The 17,594-nt window shown below is 38.1% G+C and overlaps 1 protein-coding gene across 2 annotated transcripts in view; it reads right to left on the reverse strand.

Annotated features, from left to right (window-relative positions):
- Positions 1–17,594, reverse strand: part of LOC102227674 (carboxyl-terminal PDZ ligand of neuronal nitric oxide synthase protein-like) — a 57,730-nt gene that overhangs the window by 24,891 nt on the left and 15,245 nt on the right. The gene's annotated exons all lie outside the window — the stretch shown is intronic.

Raw genomic sequence — 17,594 nt, forward strand, 5'->3', positions numbered from 1 at the left:
TCTCGTCAGCTAGCCTCAAGGTCTGCTGAGGCACCTTGCATGTCTGCTCTGTCACCTCAAATCAGCAGCCAATTTAAACAAGAAGCACTTAGGCTCCTTCTAGTTGCAATCCAGGAAGGCGTACAGCGGGGCTATCAGAAAACATGAGCTAAAGCCGGTCCAATTCAGCTGAGAGGAGAATGCTTTGCTTGGGGACTTGACTGCTGAATGCGCATTTAATGAACATGTATTTAACGTGACGGGAGGTCGGTTTGTTCTCATGTTTCTGCTGTTTTGCTGGTAGCAAAATGCCTGCTGTTTGTTGTAAAAACTGGACAGAGAGATACTAGTGAGTGTGTGTGTCTATGTGTGTATCAACATAAATTGTAGCCAAGCCGCTCATAAAGAGAGTGGGAATGTGCATTACACCAGGGAGCTTCATTACGAGAGCAAGATGAAAAGAGTGGACCTTAAATATTAACCATGATGCACTGCCTCTGCTGTAACACCTGCACACCCAAACTAAAGTTTTAGAACAAGTTAATACATTTTGCAACTAAAGGATAAAATCCTCTAGTTAAAAGGTGAGCTGCTGGGAAAAAACAGGCCCATATTCTTGGCTGAACTCTCAAAAGTACTTTTTCTAGGGTTTGTTTTTAATGGCTAGAGAGAAGATATAACCGGCATCTTTACAGCTAATAAGGTTTTAATAGGTGCTTCGAACTTTTTTATTTATTTATTTTTTTCATACTTGCAATGGCAATTAAAGGTGGTCACCAGTCACTATGGCATGCTGTTTTTTTTTTTTACCCCTCAAGGGGGTCTTTTGTGGGCTCTAGTGTCCCTTAATGATAGTAGGCTGACAGGAAACGGGGAAGGAGAGGGGGGAAGACATGCGGCAAATGTCGTCGGGTCCGGGAGTCGAACCCGCGACGGCCACGTCGAGGACTCAAGGCCTCCAAATACGGGTCGCGCTAACCACTACGCCACCACGGCACGCCCATGGCATGCTGTTTTAAGAACAAAACGCTTGTAATACAGTGATAAGTCTGGGTTTTCAAAACAGTATTTCTTCACAAGGCTTTATGACCTTAATTATTTTAATTTGTAATTTAGTTGCAATATGATAGGAAGATCCATAATAGTTTGATGGTCACTTTTGGAGGTGGTAGTGGACAATAATTTGTTTTTGCATAAGTTGCTAGTTTTCAAGCTATGTTAAGCTAGCAGTCAGCTAGCTTTACTTGGGTAAAGTGCCTTGCCTAGGGGCACATTGACATGCAACTGGAGGTTGCTGAAATAAAACCCACAACTTACAAAGACAGGGACAATTTTAATTTATTTTTAAGAGTAAGTGGCCTGCTACTTTTTGGTTTTGCTCTAATTATAATTACGCCAACGACAACCTTTCTGAGATCCAAAGTTAAAAAACAAACAAACTGCTGCATCATAAATGTTGTGGAATATCAAGACGTCAATAGTAGTATCATGAAAACCCAAATCTACAGTCAAAGCAATTCTTAAAAATACCAAAATAACTGGAACTGTGACCAACAAGACATTTATTTTTCCACTACGCATCGGGAGAAAAATAATACAAAAAGAGCTCCAAAAAAAAGCTGCTGCACTTTATTTTTGTGAGACTACTACAACAAAAGACAAATTTGAAGGCTCAGTATCAGATGTGACATATATACCTGATCCATCTACAGTAGCTTTAAAACGAAAAGTTCGACTTGGTAAATCTGCACAGTTGTGATGTCAAAAACTGTCAATTTCGATTTCAGTTCTTTCACAACAAAAACTATGCATGACTTAGTTTACAAACCTTTTCTCTGGACTTCGAAATAAATGCATCTTACATAAAGCATATGGCAATACAATATGCTTGTCAACTATTTCATAACATTTCCAATGACAGACTGCCTTTTGAAATCTGAAAGAAGAAAGTAAGTCATGAATCACCAAATATTCTTTAAAACTGGCTGTGTCTGCAGGGCCTTGTTGCATATCTGCTGTTGCGGTGGGCATTGTGTCCGGGAGAATAGCTGGTGCAATAATTAACAGGTGCTATGCACACATAGTGTTATATGTACTGTATGTTAAAATGTACAATAAGGAGTTGGGCTGTGCTGCATCAGTGTGAATAATTTTCCCAGGAGCTTTACTATGCAAATGAGATGTTGCAGCGAAATAAAACAAACGCCATCACGGAGACCATGACCGGTATAAGAATGAAGAATAAAAGCAATGATTTGGAGGTTAGAAGAGCTGACAAAAGAGGCGTGGCACCATCATCATCAATGACAGAAACATCTCCTGGGAACTGCAACCTTCTCATTCAGCTGTGTGATGCTGCTATGCAACAATTAGCTCAGCATTATGTCAACAAGGCCCGTCAGAAGCCATTAGAGACGGCTATTGTTCTGTTTACTTGTGTAACGCTTAGATATGTGCACTCTGTTTGAACAGACTGAGAGCAAATAAATGGTTTAATTTACCAAAGCAGTTTTGCAGTTGCACAATGTTTTACTTGCATGTTCATCTTCTGCTTGTGTCCACTTTAAAACCTGGGCTCTCCCTGGCCCGAATCCACGGTGATTAAAGTTTCAGTCGCTAATTACCCAGACCTGAGTCCTGGGAGAGTTGATTAAATGGAAAATAGCTAACATGCCGAGAAGTGAAGTGCTGTTACCATAAGATGTAAGGAAAGTTTCAAAAGTGAAATTCAGATTAATTTGTCTTTATTACTGGACTCTCATGGAGCCAGTGAAAAACACACTTCATGATCTGGTTCTTTACCTGGAGCTTCTAATGAGCTGACCTAATTCAGAATAATGATTTTTGTTTGTGGTGTCACCTTCCAAAAAGATGACAGAAACATCAATCCATTAAGAATCTGAGTGTAAAAAAATACATTTTAATGCAAGCAGTGGTTTGGAGAAAACTTTTGATCTGTATCCTTTGCACTTTAAACAATTTTCCTGCTCTTTCATCAAGTATGCCACTTATAAATTCCCCTTTTTTGAGTTGAGGATTGCCTTACAAATACATATAAAATGGTAATTCCATTAGACACTTAAAAGAGGATAATAATCTAAACATAAACAACTACTTTATAGTCAGTAAAAACAAATAGAACAAGTAAGAAAATTGAAAAGCTGGTGTTGGGATTATAAGTGCATTATTAATTTAAAATATTCATTAAGGAACACTGTCGTCCTTGACCACAAAAATAAATAAATAAAAATAAAAATAAATTACATTTCCTTTTGACAAATGTGACCTATCTAGCATTTGAAAATAATTAAATAAAATGAAGCTTTTGTTTGTGCTGGCACTTGATGTTGACGTCCCAAAGTTTGACTCATAAACTTTGTCTCTCCAAGTCTCTTGGCATCTTATAAAAAGTTTCCAACATCAAATTTTTCAACAAAATGTTTCAATGCCCAAAACCCAAGAGTGGTTATTTTAACCACGGGGGGAAAAAACAACAACAAATAGCATCAATGTAATTGCTAAATGGTTTTCATATGAAAGTTAACCCTCACCATGTTAACTTTATGTAAACCCTCAAAGCTGTACCAGTTCTGTGGCTTGGTCTGAAGTCGGCAACAACAATAAAATTAAAAACATGATGTCTTTTTCAAACAGGCTAACCTCGCTATAATAGCGTCTAAATTTACTTACGTATTCGTGTCGGAACAAAAACGCAGCTTTTCCATAATTTAAGCTTCATTCCAACATTACGCAGAAGCAAAGATCAATTTTCAAATTGCATCTGAAACTATGAACATTTTATAATTTCTTTGCTTAAGTGCAAACATTTATTAAATATTTATGCTTCTGATGCAATTATAGTGTAACAGCAACAAGAATGCAATCAGCATCCGATGAAGGAGAAAGAGGTGTTTAATCTTAATGGGTTTTTATCCTGGTAAAATAAAGGTTAAATATATTTTTTTATGACCTTAGCAAACCCATAAAGAAACAAATGCTAGGTTTCAGTATAGAGCTTAAACCTACTCCACTGTGACAGTTGAAGAAAAACTCTGAACTGCAATAAAAATATTTAGGGTGGTAATTACGGGCATGCAAACGACTTTGGCTTACAAGTTCTAAATTGCTCTCTTTAAAAGATTTGTGCAAAAGCCGTCAACTGAGCCCAAAACCCACAAAATTGACTCTTGTTTTGGTGCATGGGTGCAGAAGCTTTCTGGAAACAGCCTGGGGGTAATTATTTCAAATGCTGGCTGTCACCATTAGGACCGTCAGCCTCATCAGTCTTTTGATGCAGTGCAACACATTTCCATCACTGCTCCTCTCTGCAATGTATTATAAAAGGGTCAAAGAGAATGGTGATGACTGCCGTTGTGCGCACTGAGTGAGGAAAGAAAAATGGCTCTCACTACAGCCTCTGAGGCCTGGGTTATGAGTTATGGCTTGACAGCTTTAAAAGAGAGACAAACATTTAGCAGGAGACCGTACTGTTTCTATTTGTCATTCTGGAATAAATTTATAAAAAAAACAACTTGGAATAGTTTATTTCTGCGTCATGACCGTCCTGCTTGCCTGCTGTCCAAATATTTTTGATGCTTTAAATGTGTGCAGCATGTGTTTACCTGCATCAGATTTCGCTGATCAACAATTGCCCCCCTGACACTTCATAATGGATGCATGCTCATGACTACCCCCTGGAGGCGAATATGGGGTGTAATACTGGTTTCCATTCCATGTCAGGACCTACCAGTGGGTTCCATTGTGAAATAAACACATGTAGGTCATGGAATGAAAGAATGATCCGAAAGGGGCCTGTCTTTACAGAACTGTTGGTACTGATCAGAAATCAGCTGGGCTGCCAAACATTCACAAACACCTTTTGTTGCCTAAATATGATATTGTTGTTAGTGCCAATATATTAATATATACCTCATATCATGCCTAGTTGTTACCTTAAACCAGCATGTTTAATCAAATTGTGTCATATGTGATGCACTCTTTTGCAACCATAGCTGACACTAATGCTGCATTATTCCTGAGAGTTACAGCTGTTAATAAATTAAGCTAGTTGCATTAGTTCTTTTTGGAGAGTTAATGTCATAAGCAATCCAATTTGTGTCGTTAAAGTGTCTGAACGCACTCCAGTCCTCCACAAAATGTAAAATAAAACCAGTGATTCAATAGACAAGACATAAATACATGTAATAGTGTTTCTTTGGTTGTGGAAAACCAAGCTGATTGTTTTATTTTAATAATTGGCTTTAGCACTAGGTTGGGGTGGAAAATCCTTCACAGTGTCTCATGTTGATGTGAGGAATGATATTCCCACATTAGTGCATTCACCAACAGTGTTAAAGTTTACGGCAGTGTTTCCCAAACCTAGTCCTCAGTGCCCACAGTTCTGCATGCTTTGCATAATGACTTACTCAAACATGCATGATTCAAATGAACGAGTCACCTCTTTCAGGCAGTCGGGAAAAGTTCTGCTGAAACTTGTTAAAAACCCGTGCTATTGAATCAAGTGAGTTGAAACAATGGAAATTAACTAATCCATATGTGTGACCCGATATCTATGCATGATTTATGAATGCTAAGAAACTCCAATTCCTGTATATTTCCATGGCAACCATTCCATGACTGTTAGTTCTTGTTGGTTTAAAAGCTTTAAATTTCTCAGTCAGTGAAAGAGCTATTTTATATTTCACCATACTTTGGTTTACACCAACAAGTAGTGATTGAGTAAAGATCCAGCTTCTTCCTGGTAAAGTACTACAGCCCTGCACAGTAGAACCAAACCTTCCCATGGAATTAAGGATTTAATATTAAGAAACTTATGCAGCAGTAGGCATAACTCAGATCAAAATTTTACTAAAAGAGTAAATTTTCCCCAAGTGCAACTGCGTGAACAAGCCTCCCATTAGGTTGAAGTGGTTATACTGTGGCTACGGTAAATAAACCCTTTGGCTCTAATCTGTCGCTGCCAACAACCTCTTAATCACAGGCCACCGAGTCTTACAGTCATTGTTACTTCATTTGTCTTTGAGAGGTCTTGCTTGAGAGAAATTCAAAGGGTATAGCTGAAAAAGGACCAGTGTGTGTCCACATGTGTTGCTAATGGACATCTTTAAATTGGATAAAACAGGCAGATTTAGCACCAGCAAATCAGAGAAAGAGAAATCAGGGGGAAAGTGCGAAGAGACCGAATGAAAAACCGTGGAATGTGGGTGCAATGTGGGTCACTGATGCTCCCTGTTCAACCATTAAATCCATATAGGAACCCACAATAGGCCCTATAGATCGCAGCCTAGCAACCCCTTCATTATAATCCCAAGGATTTGGGGAGTTCCAGGGAATTTCAATGCTTTTTCCCCGCAATTCAGTTTACAAGGAGCTGACTGTGGGTAACAGAAGTGACAGGGCTACTGCCCACCACCTGAACCTAGAAAGATGGAAACAAAGTTTGCAGGTCAACATATACCCTTTACATCACTCGGTTCATGACATAGCATATTTCATTTGCTATAAGTGCATTTCATTTTCTTCACAATAAACCCACCCAAGCAACTGCTTCCCAGAAGTTCAATGAAATAATGAAATAAAATAAGCTGAGCTTTGATCACAGCTGCTCTGCTAGTCTCGAATGAATTTAATTTTCCTGCTGGCCATGCAGGGAGAGCTGAATTACTCCCCTGATAGCGGAGATGAACAAACCTTCAGAGTGAATTGGCACATTTTTGTTATCAGTGAACAGAAAAGCATAAGAGGAATAATGACCCCGACCTTCACTACTGATTATGACCTTAGTCTTTATGCCCATGTACAGAGAGTTGTTTTTTCCTGAAAGTAACAAATCTGTATATGAATACCATTTAAACAAAGATATAAAAACTCTGTGCAAATAACAAGCAAATGCAGCAAAAGAAATGCCCTCATAAAACTAAGAAGGCAAAAGAGAAAAAAACAGATAAATGTGACCTGATCTGCCCGGTGTGTTTTGGTGTCAGACTGATGCACTTATAAACACCTGTGAGAACCAAGCTCAATATGGAGCCCCTCTGGCAAACCACCAGTTTCAGATCTTGTCAGAGTAATCAGCTTTGCCCCGCTGCAGACCCAGCCAGGCACTCCAAAGGCAATGACGCCCTTGGAGTGAGAATGGACCAATGCTTGAATGAATCGCTGAGTGGCACAGCAAGCCGACAGCCAGTCCCAGAGCGCTGACGGCAGCTACTTTGGGATGGTCACGTGGGGCCAGGAGGAAGTACAAGAGAACAACCTGAAGATGCCAGAAACTTGCTTCTAATAACAAACAACAGGGAGGTTTGCAAGGGGTTGAAGTTGGTATCTATAATGAACACTGAAAATAAAAGTAATCAGTGCTGACATAAGCCTGATAATGTTACCAATGCTAAATCAACTCGACAGTTTTTAAAGTCTAGTGAGATGAAAGTTTAATAATACCAACATATTTTTCAAACACACCAAGATCCACAATGAGGAAGTAGCTGTGCTTTTTACAAACTCATATCATGCCAATATAAAACAGTTTTTAAGGTCATCTGTCTTCTTTTTTGCCTAAAACAGTAACTGGAGAAAAATTTGGTGATATTTTGGGCAAACTCTACATACTTTGTGAATGTCTGCTTCGCAAAGCAGACATTCTTAGTGCACGGAAAGAGACACAACACCTCGTGTTCATTTCCTGTGAAGGTCAGGACACCAGAAAACGTTAGTGAACTCTAGTGAAATGTGCTTAAAAAAACAAGTTTACTTTTTTTTTTAAGAATAAAAACTAACCGGGAGAGCCCAAAAAAACTGAAATTAATCGTACAATTGAACTCAACTGATTTCAATTTAAAATAAATAATTGAGAACAACATGGAACTGAAGTCAAATTTCTTTTTTGTTTTCACAATCTTGGCCACTAAAGTCGATTCTCATTTTTACTAAAGCTTTTAGAGATGGAAGTGTGAAACAATGCACTAGTTAAATCACAAAACAAACTGTGTCTAAATGTCTTACGAAAATGTGATGACTATAAAGGCAAATGAAATGTGAAACAATGCATGATGCAATACACAGCCATTGTTATATCCTTTCGAAGCAACAATATGATTAATAGGATTACTGGGACAAACATTGTCAGAGTTGCTAAAATCCCCTTGCCCTATGGAACGACAATTGTTACCGACACACATCTGTACTGGACAGTGCAACGTAATGCTTTATACAAGTATGAACTCAATAATGTGGCAATTTCCTTCAAGATAAGGCATTAATCCGCAACTACTGAAATCAACCATTGTGTTTTGGCATTTTCAGAGCCGCACCACTGAGCAGCTAATTCGCAGTTTCAGCAGTAATAACACAATCATGAGCAATGATATATTGGGTTACCAGACAACTTAGATAAGCTGCTGGGAAATAAATAGACCAATCAAGGATTATGATCTTATTTCCAGTACTAAGATGAGCGATTAAAGACCACCAAGGACCAACAAGAAATGGCTTGCATGCAGAAATCTGAAAACATATCGGCAAACACGTCTGGGACTTAACATGGAAACCTTCACAAGACAAGAAGTAGGAAAAGATAAGACTCAATGCACATGTGAGGTGAATGATGTTCAACCGGGACAGACAAAAGGCATAACATTTTTAATAATGTTTCGCACAATGACAGGCATAAGGTCAGCGCTTCAGCACATGCTAACCCCGTCTTAGAGGGTCAAACACTGGGTGGTGAATTGGGGCACCATCTGCGACTCACTTCCAAATTTGTTGCAAAAAGCCCGTTAAAAGAGGCTTCGAGAGGCCATGAGGTGTTCAAAGACCTCAACCACAAGTAATTTGAATCTGTGTCTGGGATAACTCAGAAACACTCGTGGTGCATTTCAGTAGCAGAATGTTGAGCATAATCTGTCATAGTCAGCCTTTTTTAAAGCCTGCAGTCTAAATATGCATACATGTGACATATTTGCAGAAATATTTAACAGATTGCTCCCTCTAGGTCAGGGCGCAGCCTTTGTCTCAACTGTAGCAGTTCAAGTGTCTTGTTAACGATATGATAAGTTGAAGCAGACAATAGTTAGATGGATTGAGGTGAAAAGGAGGATCAAAAAGAAGATCACAAGGGGATTGCTGAGGGTGTTTGGGATATCTGCATACCTGTACTTGGAGGTTGTGCAGGTAAATCCTAGTGGCAGTTCCAGAACATGTTGGAGAGTATATACACCCAAATCAGTCTAGAAATGCATTAAGATCCTCCTGTCTGAGCTGGAAAGTGTCACTTTGTAGAAGAATATTCCTTTCTGGATCTGTAAACTCCTCAATGATGTCTTGGAAAAGTGAGACAATGGATTGATGGATACATGTCAAAACTTGATACTGTAAATCCCCAATATCTTGCCTATTATCGTACATTTACACAAATTGAGTAAGGTGCATTCACTTTCGAAATAAGGGTTGGATATTACCTTGCTAAAACCTGCCTCTGGGTGCGTCTTACTGGAACGAGACGCTGCGGCACACCCATAGCGAGCGTCATAGAATGAACTACAGAAACTCAGCGTTACTTGAGATAAATGGAAGACGTTTGATGGATCAATGGATTTGGTGTATTTTTCTTTTTGGTAACACTTTACTTGAAGGGGTGTGCAGAAGGCTGACATAATACTGTCATAAACATGATAATACCTGTTATGAACATGAAGGGGTCTTGATGAATGTCATGAAACACGAAACAGTTTTAATAAACACGAACAGTATTAATTTACCTCGACTATTCCATCAAAATGGCCTGTATGCCACAGCGGAGTGATATTGACCCCCTCCGCAACCACGTCAACCTGCGACACCACTAGTAAATCACACACAATGAAACACAAAACAGTATTAATAAACACGAAACAGTATTAATAAACACGAACAGTATTAATTTACCTCGACTATTCCATCAAAATGGCCTGTATGCCACACAAAGTTGACACTTCATGGACTTTTAATTTATTGAATGACACTTCATGACATCGGCTATAAACATTCATAAAGACTCCATGTTCATAGCAGGTGTTATGTCATGTTATGACAGTGTAAGTCTTATGCACACCCGTTCAATTAAAGTGTTACCTTATTTTTCTGTACCATTTACACTTTATTTAAAGAATGATAAAGTTAAACTACAGTGTGTCAAAAAAAAGAAAAAGATGCAGATTGGCACAAAAAGCGATTGAATCAGCCCTCTATTCAGTTAGTTGAAAGAGTCAAGTTATTTTCTTTGTGTTTTCATTTGATGGCCCTCTGAGGGCATCCGATTTCCCATCCACAAACACAGCAACAGATTACAGACATTCAAAGGGATCAAGCTAGATAAATGTCTTTGGTGTAGAATCAAAGGACTTTCTGGAGATGTGCAGGACTTGGGATGCAGAGTGATAAGTGGGACGACACCTCTGATGCTTTCCTGTTGTTACCACGAGGCAAGAAAAAGGTTCGACATCCGCATGAGAGAAGCTAAATTTAAAGGTCAGCTTGAAAATGTGCCCACAGTAACAAAGTTGTTTACCAGCATCAGTGTTTCTGTGTTTACCACCTCATGTTGGCGAATGACCTTTATGGAGTTAGACGTTTCAATCATCTGGAGACAGTCCAGTTTTTTAAGTACAATGTGGTGAGTCAACCAACAGCTGTTCAGATATTTAGCCTCAAATTATATTATGGCTCAGAGTATCCTGGGACCTATGCATCGGTGCAACTGCTGTCAACACCTTGCATCAAAGTATGGTGTGGGAATTTATTGCAAGGACGAATGCTGCCATGTTTAGCTGAGTTTTGATGATGTGAAGGAAAGACAAACACACACCTAACATAAAAGAAGAAAAATTCTCCAATCTCAGGAAAAGACTAAACTGAGATTCAATTGGGATAAAAAAATATTTTAAGGTTCTGGCAGGAAACATGAAAGCAGAGGTTTTGGGTGAAACAAGATTCCACTTTGGTAGCACGGAAATGTCTCTGGCGAATACGATTCAGGTCTCCTCTCTCATTATTCATTCAGTTTTTTCTGTCCTCATTGGCTGATGTAATGAGAGGAGATAACAATGAAAAAGAAGAACAGAGGTAAATGTTCCCTGCAGTAGAGCTCGGTACACGAGTAGCACTAGAAGACTTTCTACAACATAAACTTCACAGTTTTCAGATGCAAATTTCAGACAAGTCCAAATTGTCCTAAAAATCATACTGTATGTAGATAACAGAGTGACCAAAGGATGGACCTACTGAATGACAGAATTACAATCTCAACCTCGTCATTGGGTCAACAAAAATTTCATTCACACAGCTTAGAAAGTTTATGATTAGCTGTGCTTTATCATTCACTTTGTGACATTAAAGAAGAGAGAAACCAACCGACTATAGAGAAAAAGATTTCTAATCCTGAGAAATTCAAATTCACACAAGTTCAAAATCATATATACTGACTCTAAAACACATACACAACCCCACTCGTTTTTAGACTGATATCTTTTTGCAAGTTACAGAGAAATCACACACTCTCTGTAACTAACAACAAGCTTCATAATTCTGGCTGGATACTTGACGACTTCTCTTGCCAGAAATGATGAAGCTCATATAATTTATGCTATCAGTCAGTTAAACTGTTTAAGTGGATTGAAGAAAAAAAATGTATTTCTTTAACTCATATAAACTTTTATAACTCATAAGTCTTCTATTTTCTTACGGTTTTTTTCTTTTTAATTCCTTACCTACTACCTACATAAAATAGTTTCTATTTTAATCCATTTTAGAGTTTTACCATCATACAACATATGACAAAATAAACAGGAGCCTATTCCAAGGTTTCACTGTCATAGGGGAAAAAAATTATTGACTTATATGGAACGGCTGATAACCAGATGAAAGGTATTTAGTCATTCCAAGTGTTAAGCAGGGAGTTGTTTGAGCTACAGCAGCTCTGTATATGTAAGTGTTTAATGGAAATTTTGACATCAGGATGTCTGCAGGGATTTGAACTTGAAGCTTTTAAAACTCATCAACTTCATGAATGTTTAAATGAACACAAACCTGAGTGAGGAGGAGGAGGAGAGCAAAAGGTGCCACAAGTTTTACGAAGAGAGAGAGATATAAAGTTAAGAAAAAAAGGAGTGTGGGGAAGCTGAGCAACAGCAATGGGAGAACTAGAAAATTTCTGAAGAAATTTAAACAGGGCCTGCCAAAGTGTGCTCATCGGTTTGAACCCAGCATTCTAATGCTACAAATTAGCATCAATGCTAAAGTAAGCTGCAATGTACTCAATAGCATGTTGAGAGTCACAAGCATGTCAAGTAACATGGACTTATACCATTCAGTATGTAGAAATTAGTCTACAAGTTAAAATGAGCCAAATTGCTAACATTAGCCTAAATACTGTCAGTAGCATGTGGGATTTCACTAGCATGTTGTCTTACATTGAGTTACTCCATTCAGTGTGCTAAGCGTGGCTAATAAATAAGAAAAATAGCTAAAAGCTCTTTTTAGGGAAAAGGCTAATGCTAATGTGGGGGGGGGCAGTTAAATGCTAATACTTGTGCTAATGTTAATTCTATTCATGTCTATGAGTAGAACTGAGTGTTCCACCATGTCTGTAGTTCTGACGTTCCACCATGTCTGTAGTTCTGACGTTCCACAATCACTGTAGTTCTGACGTTCCACAATCACTGTAGTTCTGACGTTCCACCATGTCTGTAGTTCTGACGTTCCACAATCACTGTAGTTCTGACGTTCCACAATCACTGTAGTTCTGACGTTCCACAATCACTGTAGTTCTGACGTTCCACCATGTCTGTAGTTCTGACGTTCCACAATCACTGTAGTTCTGACGTTCCACCATGTCTGTAGTTCTGACGTTCCACAATCACTGTAGTTCTAAAGAGCAGCTCAGAGGGGCAGACAAACTTCTGTCTATTTTGAGTCTAACTGACACAATACAGTGTCAGTCAGACTCAGTTTTGTTTTGAGTTGAATTTGGCTCTGTTTTGGGGGATTTTTTTGTTAATTATGTCGCCACAGTTACTCGAAATGCCATCAAAAGTAATAGCTCCCCTCACAAGATCGAGCCGCACGTGTTGATATATATATATATATATATATATATATATATATATATATATATATATATATATATATATATATATATATATGTGAGGGGGCACGCAGTGGTACGAGCTGCATTAACTAACGCTAGTAGGAAGCAACATTTATTTTGAGGTGTAGAACAATAGGTGCTTCGCAAGTCAGTCACTGCTCTCCCTATGCATTGCTATGGCAGGCCCCAATGACACGTTCATGTTTTCCATTAGGATCACTGGAGGAAGATGAGAGAAATGAGATGAATGAATAAAACAAACACACACACACACAGGGGCCTAAATCACATTTAGAAGTAGGGCAGCCTATGCTGGCAGCTCAAAGGCCTGGAGCACTTTCCTGAATCATTATCCAACAAACGACACCATAACACAATGAGCTAGCTTATCTGCCTACTCATGCTTACAGAGCGCTCCCATGCCTGGAGGCACTGCTTACAAACCTGACGTCTTAAGTGAAATATGAAAAGAACGCAAGTCTGGTTAAATGAATGAAAAGCAATTATTCAACAGAAAATGATGCTTTGCAAAGTGTAAACATTACCTCGCAATTAAAGATGTGCAAAAAGTTTTCCGGTAAATTTCTAGAAGCAAGAGTTCCCACTAAAGAAACATTTATTCATTATTCTGAGAGAACATTTTAACAAATTCATATATAGTCATTTCTGTCTTCTTGGTTCCATAACGGAATAAGTAAGATGGGGAAACAAAACGGAAAAGTCAAGAGTGATTGTGAAAAGTTAGGAAATCACGACAGAAGGAAATCTGCAACTACTAACTACAGTCTGTGTGATCATTAAGAAGTTTATAACAAGTGGAATTGCGATAAACAAGGCTGGATTAGGAACCAAGCTCATCTTGCCAATCTTTGGGGGGGTCAATAAGTCTCCATGACAACCATTACATGCTAGCCACAATTGCCAGCTGGCTGTTCAAAAGAAAAGCCTTTTCTAAAGTACCACTAAAGTCATTTTGTGTTTCCTAAGTCCCCTGGAACTTTGCCTGGATCCATTTGGTATGTTTGGGTTGATTTTGGGTTCTAGAAAGTTTTCATTCCACCTAAATTTCGGTTCATAGAACGTTTTAAACTATCTGAGCCGTTTCTTGCGCATGTTTTCATCATCAGGTCCAAACCCATACTGTTTATGTATAGTAGATCATGTCCCCTAACAATAAAAACTCCTCTCTTCCTACAGGAATGCAATGCTGAGGCGATCGGAGGGACAAACAACAGCAGAATGCAGAATGTGATTAAAAACTATGAAATTAGACCAATGCAGCAATATTATCAGATTGTTTCATAGTAGTTACATTTCGAAAACCAAGTACTTTGTGTAAACTTTGCAGAAATGTGCAATGACGACTCCAGAGAACAAGAACTGGAGAAAAGGTCATGGAAATGGTGCAAGCTGGAAAAACCAGGAATGAATTTCATAGTGCTTTATGTTTATTCACTATTGGAGAAAAGTAGAGAAACTGCAACAGCTTTAATTTTGCTTAATATGTTTGCTACTTCCAAATGTAAAAATTGGTAAATGAGTCACAATCTTGGGGTGTTGTGATTGTTTGCATTTGCTTCTTAGAACAGAAACGCAGTGAAACAGGATGTACAAAGTTTGACTTGATGTTGCTGGACTTGTCTTGTGCAGCACTGACGGCAATTTATTTTTATTATTAATTAGGTGTATTAACAACCACATTTCTTGAACATTGAATTTTCTTTAATATGATAGTAAATAGGACCACATCTATCGAAGTACTTTTATTCAAAAACAGACTTAGTGGAAAATCAGAAAGACAAACTTTAAGAGAAGGGAAAAAGTTGAATAAATCTAATAATTCTGCAGAGTTATTCAGAATGGTCATACTGAAGCTGCAGTTTTACACTGCACAGAAATTGCTTTGAAGAAATTTAGATGGAGCCAAAAGAGAAAAGGGGTGAAAAATGCAAATCCCTCAAGTTAAATAGTTCCACTTCCTTTCTGGCAAAATATGAGCACACAAAGGGGGGGAGGACTAAAAAACGGCTCTCATAGCCACAGCAGGCATTACAACATCATGCAGTCTTCATAGCACTAATGCTTAAGGACGACCATTCAGGTTATCTTTCTACGTCAGCATCATCAAACATTGATGTTCTCTAGTGACTGATCTTTAAGTTGAATTGTGACCTGATAAAGCCACAAGATCTTAGAGGACCACTACATTTCCTCCGCTAGCTGTTGCAGGAGGTTATAAAAATATCTGTCCCTTCAAAGCAGAAAAGTGAACATAACGAAGGTGACCTAAGTGTGTATCAAGTAATATCTTAACAGACAGGTAGGAAGATTCAATGAAGCACAATTAGATAGACATTGATGTCTATCTAATGTCAAATGTTAAATAAATAACATAGGAAAAAAAAGTATTCTTGCCCTATCAATGTTGCCACCTTTTCTTACATTATAACTGTAGATTTCTATGTATTTTATTAAGATGTTTTGTGGTAAAAATAAAGTATTGTACAGTGGAAGTAAAAAAAAAGCAAAAGTAACCAGAAAAGTGTGGCATGCCTTTTGTATCTTATGCTGTATCTTACTGACCTTGCAATTTATTGAATAAATAAAAATACTCTGTTGTTTGATATGTATGAAATTCTTATTTTGTTTGGGGAAAATGGACATCTGCCATGAACATGCAGCCAGAGATACAATGGAACGAATTTAGAGCAAATCCTTTTCATGTGTTAGAATGATTAAGTCTTGTTTTGTATTTGTAAAAAAAAGCTTCAACGCGCATCACTTACTTCCATTTCTTAATTATTCGCCGCTTTGTCTTGGTCCATCAGATAAAATCCAAAGGAAATACGCTGAAGCTTGAAGTTTTATTCCCTCTTTGTGATTCATGTTTACAAGCTATCCACCATGATTTATTAGTTCTAGAAAATATTTTATGGGTGCTGACTCACACCAAACAACACGCCAACAATATCTTTCCAATAACGACACAAAAGCGGGAGCTCTTCAGCTGCCAGTATGTTGACTTTGCTATATTTGCACTTTAGATTAGCTACAGCAGACTCTGTGGCAGCCAGAGAAGGCACAAACAAATAGGAGTGTTCACAGGAAGCGCGCACTATAACATAGCTATGAGTTTGTACTTGCAGACATTCTGAAATACTTCTAAAAATGGAGCATAAATAACAGTGCAACCCCCGCTGCTGGCCTGGTTTAAAAGGTTAGGTGATCACATCTGTCGAAATTTCCGGATTTTTTTTTTTTTTCCTCTTTCGAGAAAACTCACTTTGGACATCCTACATTCTTATAAACACTGGCGGCATCAACTCTTATATAAGAGACGTGTTTAACATTTTCATGCTGAGGCTTTATAAGGGTTACGGAATGTTTGTAAAGCAAAACGTAGCTTCAGGGTGTGCAGTAGGATTGAGTTTTTGCCTTTTAGAAAGGGTTCTTCCTCAAGAGAGAGGTTTGTTTTTATTGAATGTGATGGCATCAGCGTATATACACATATAACTTGAATTACATGTGGCAATAAAGGACAAGACAAAGCCTTTGGGTGGATTATGAAAGCAGAGACGTGTGTGCTTGTATACTCCAGGGAAATAATAGCGGCCAAGAAGACTGAGACAACCAGATTGTGAGGTCATTCCGACGTTGGAGCGACAGACTTCTGACTAACCTCCAGCATCCCTCTCGAAGAGAAAATAGTTATTGGCGTTTCAAACTTTTAATGAGAAACATCCACTTTCTCCTGTTCTAGTTGGGATTTATGAAAATAACCTAAAGGTGTACAAGGAAAAAACAAACTATTTTAAATGTTTCCCAGCGTCATATCAATCAGGTGGCAGCTGCAGGATGGCAAACGTTTCCAGGTCAATGGCCAAATTTCTTTTGTGATGCCAAACGTTAAAATGATTGAAGTTTGCCAATCTTTTACACTTCCACATCACAGACCTTATGTGAAATCCCAAAGCAAACCTAAAAGCACCTGAAAGTTGTGGTAAACTTAAAACACATTGCCTTAGGAGAGACTAAAAGAGAAGATGTAGGATTTACAGATTCCTACACATTCCTACATCAATTTGCAACCATTAGCCTGAACATAGTACTAAGATTTTTTTTATGATAAAACAAAGCACAATAAGTCTAAAAAAATATGGCAGATGTATTCATCCTCTGATAGTATGACACCCCTAAATAGAATCCAGTGCAACAACTTAAATTCAATTGGAAATCTGTGCTCAGATTGGAAAGAGTTTTAATCACAGATGCTCTTTACTGAAGAGCACAGATGCTCTTTTACTCGGTAAAAAAGCTTGCCCTTTTTTACTGAGTAAAAAGACAGCAAACTTCAGTTTTCAAATGTGCAATAAATTTTTAGAAACACAACCTAAAAGACTTTCTGCTGTAATTACAACCGAAGGAGGTTGTTCTTCCAAGTACTGACAGATTTTTAAAAATGTATCCATTTTCT

Source organism: Xiphophorus maculatus, chromosome 8 (assembly GCF_002775205.1).
Source record: "Xiphophorus maculatus strain JP 163 A chromosome 8, X_maculatus-5.0-male, whole genome shotgun sequence".
Taxonomy (NCBI): domain Eukaryota; kingdom Metazoa; phylum Chordata; class Actinopteri; order Cyprinodontiformes; family Poeciliidae; genus Xiphophorus; species Xiphophorus maculatus.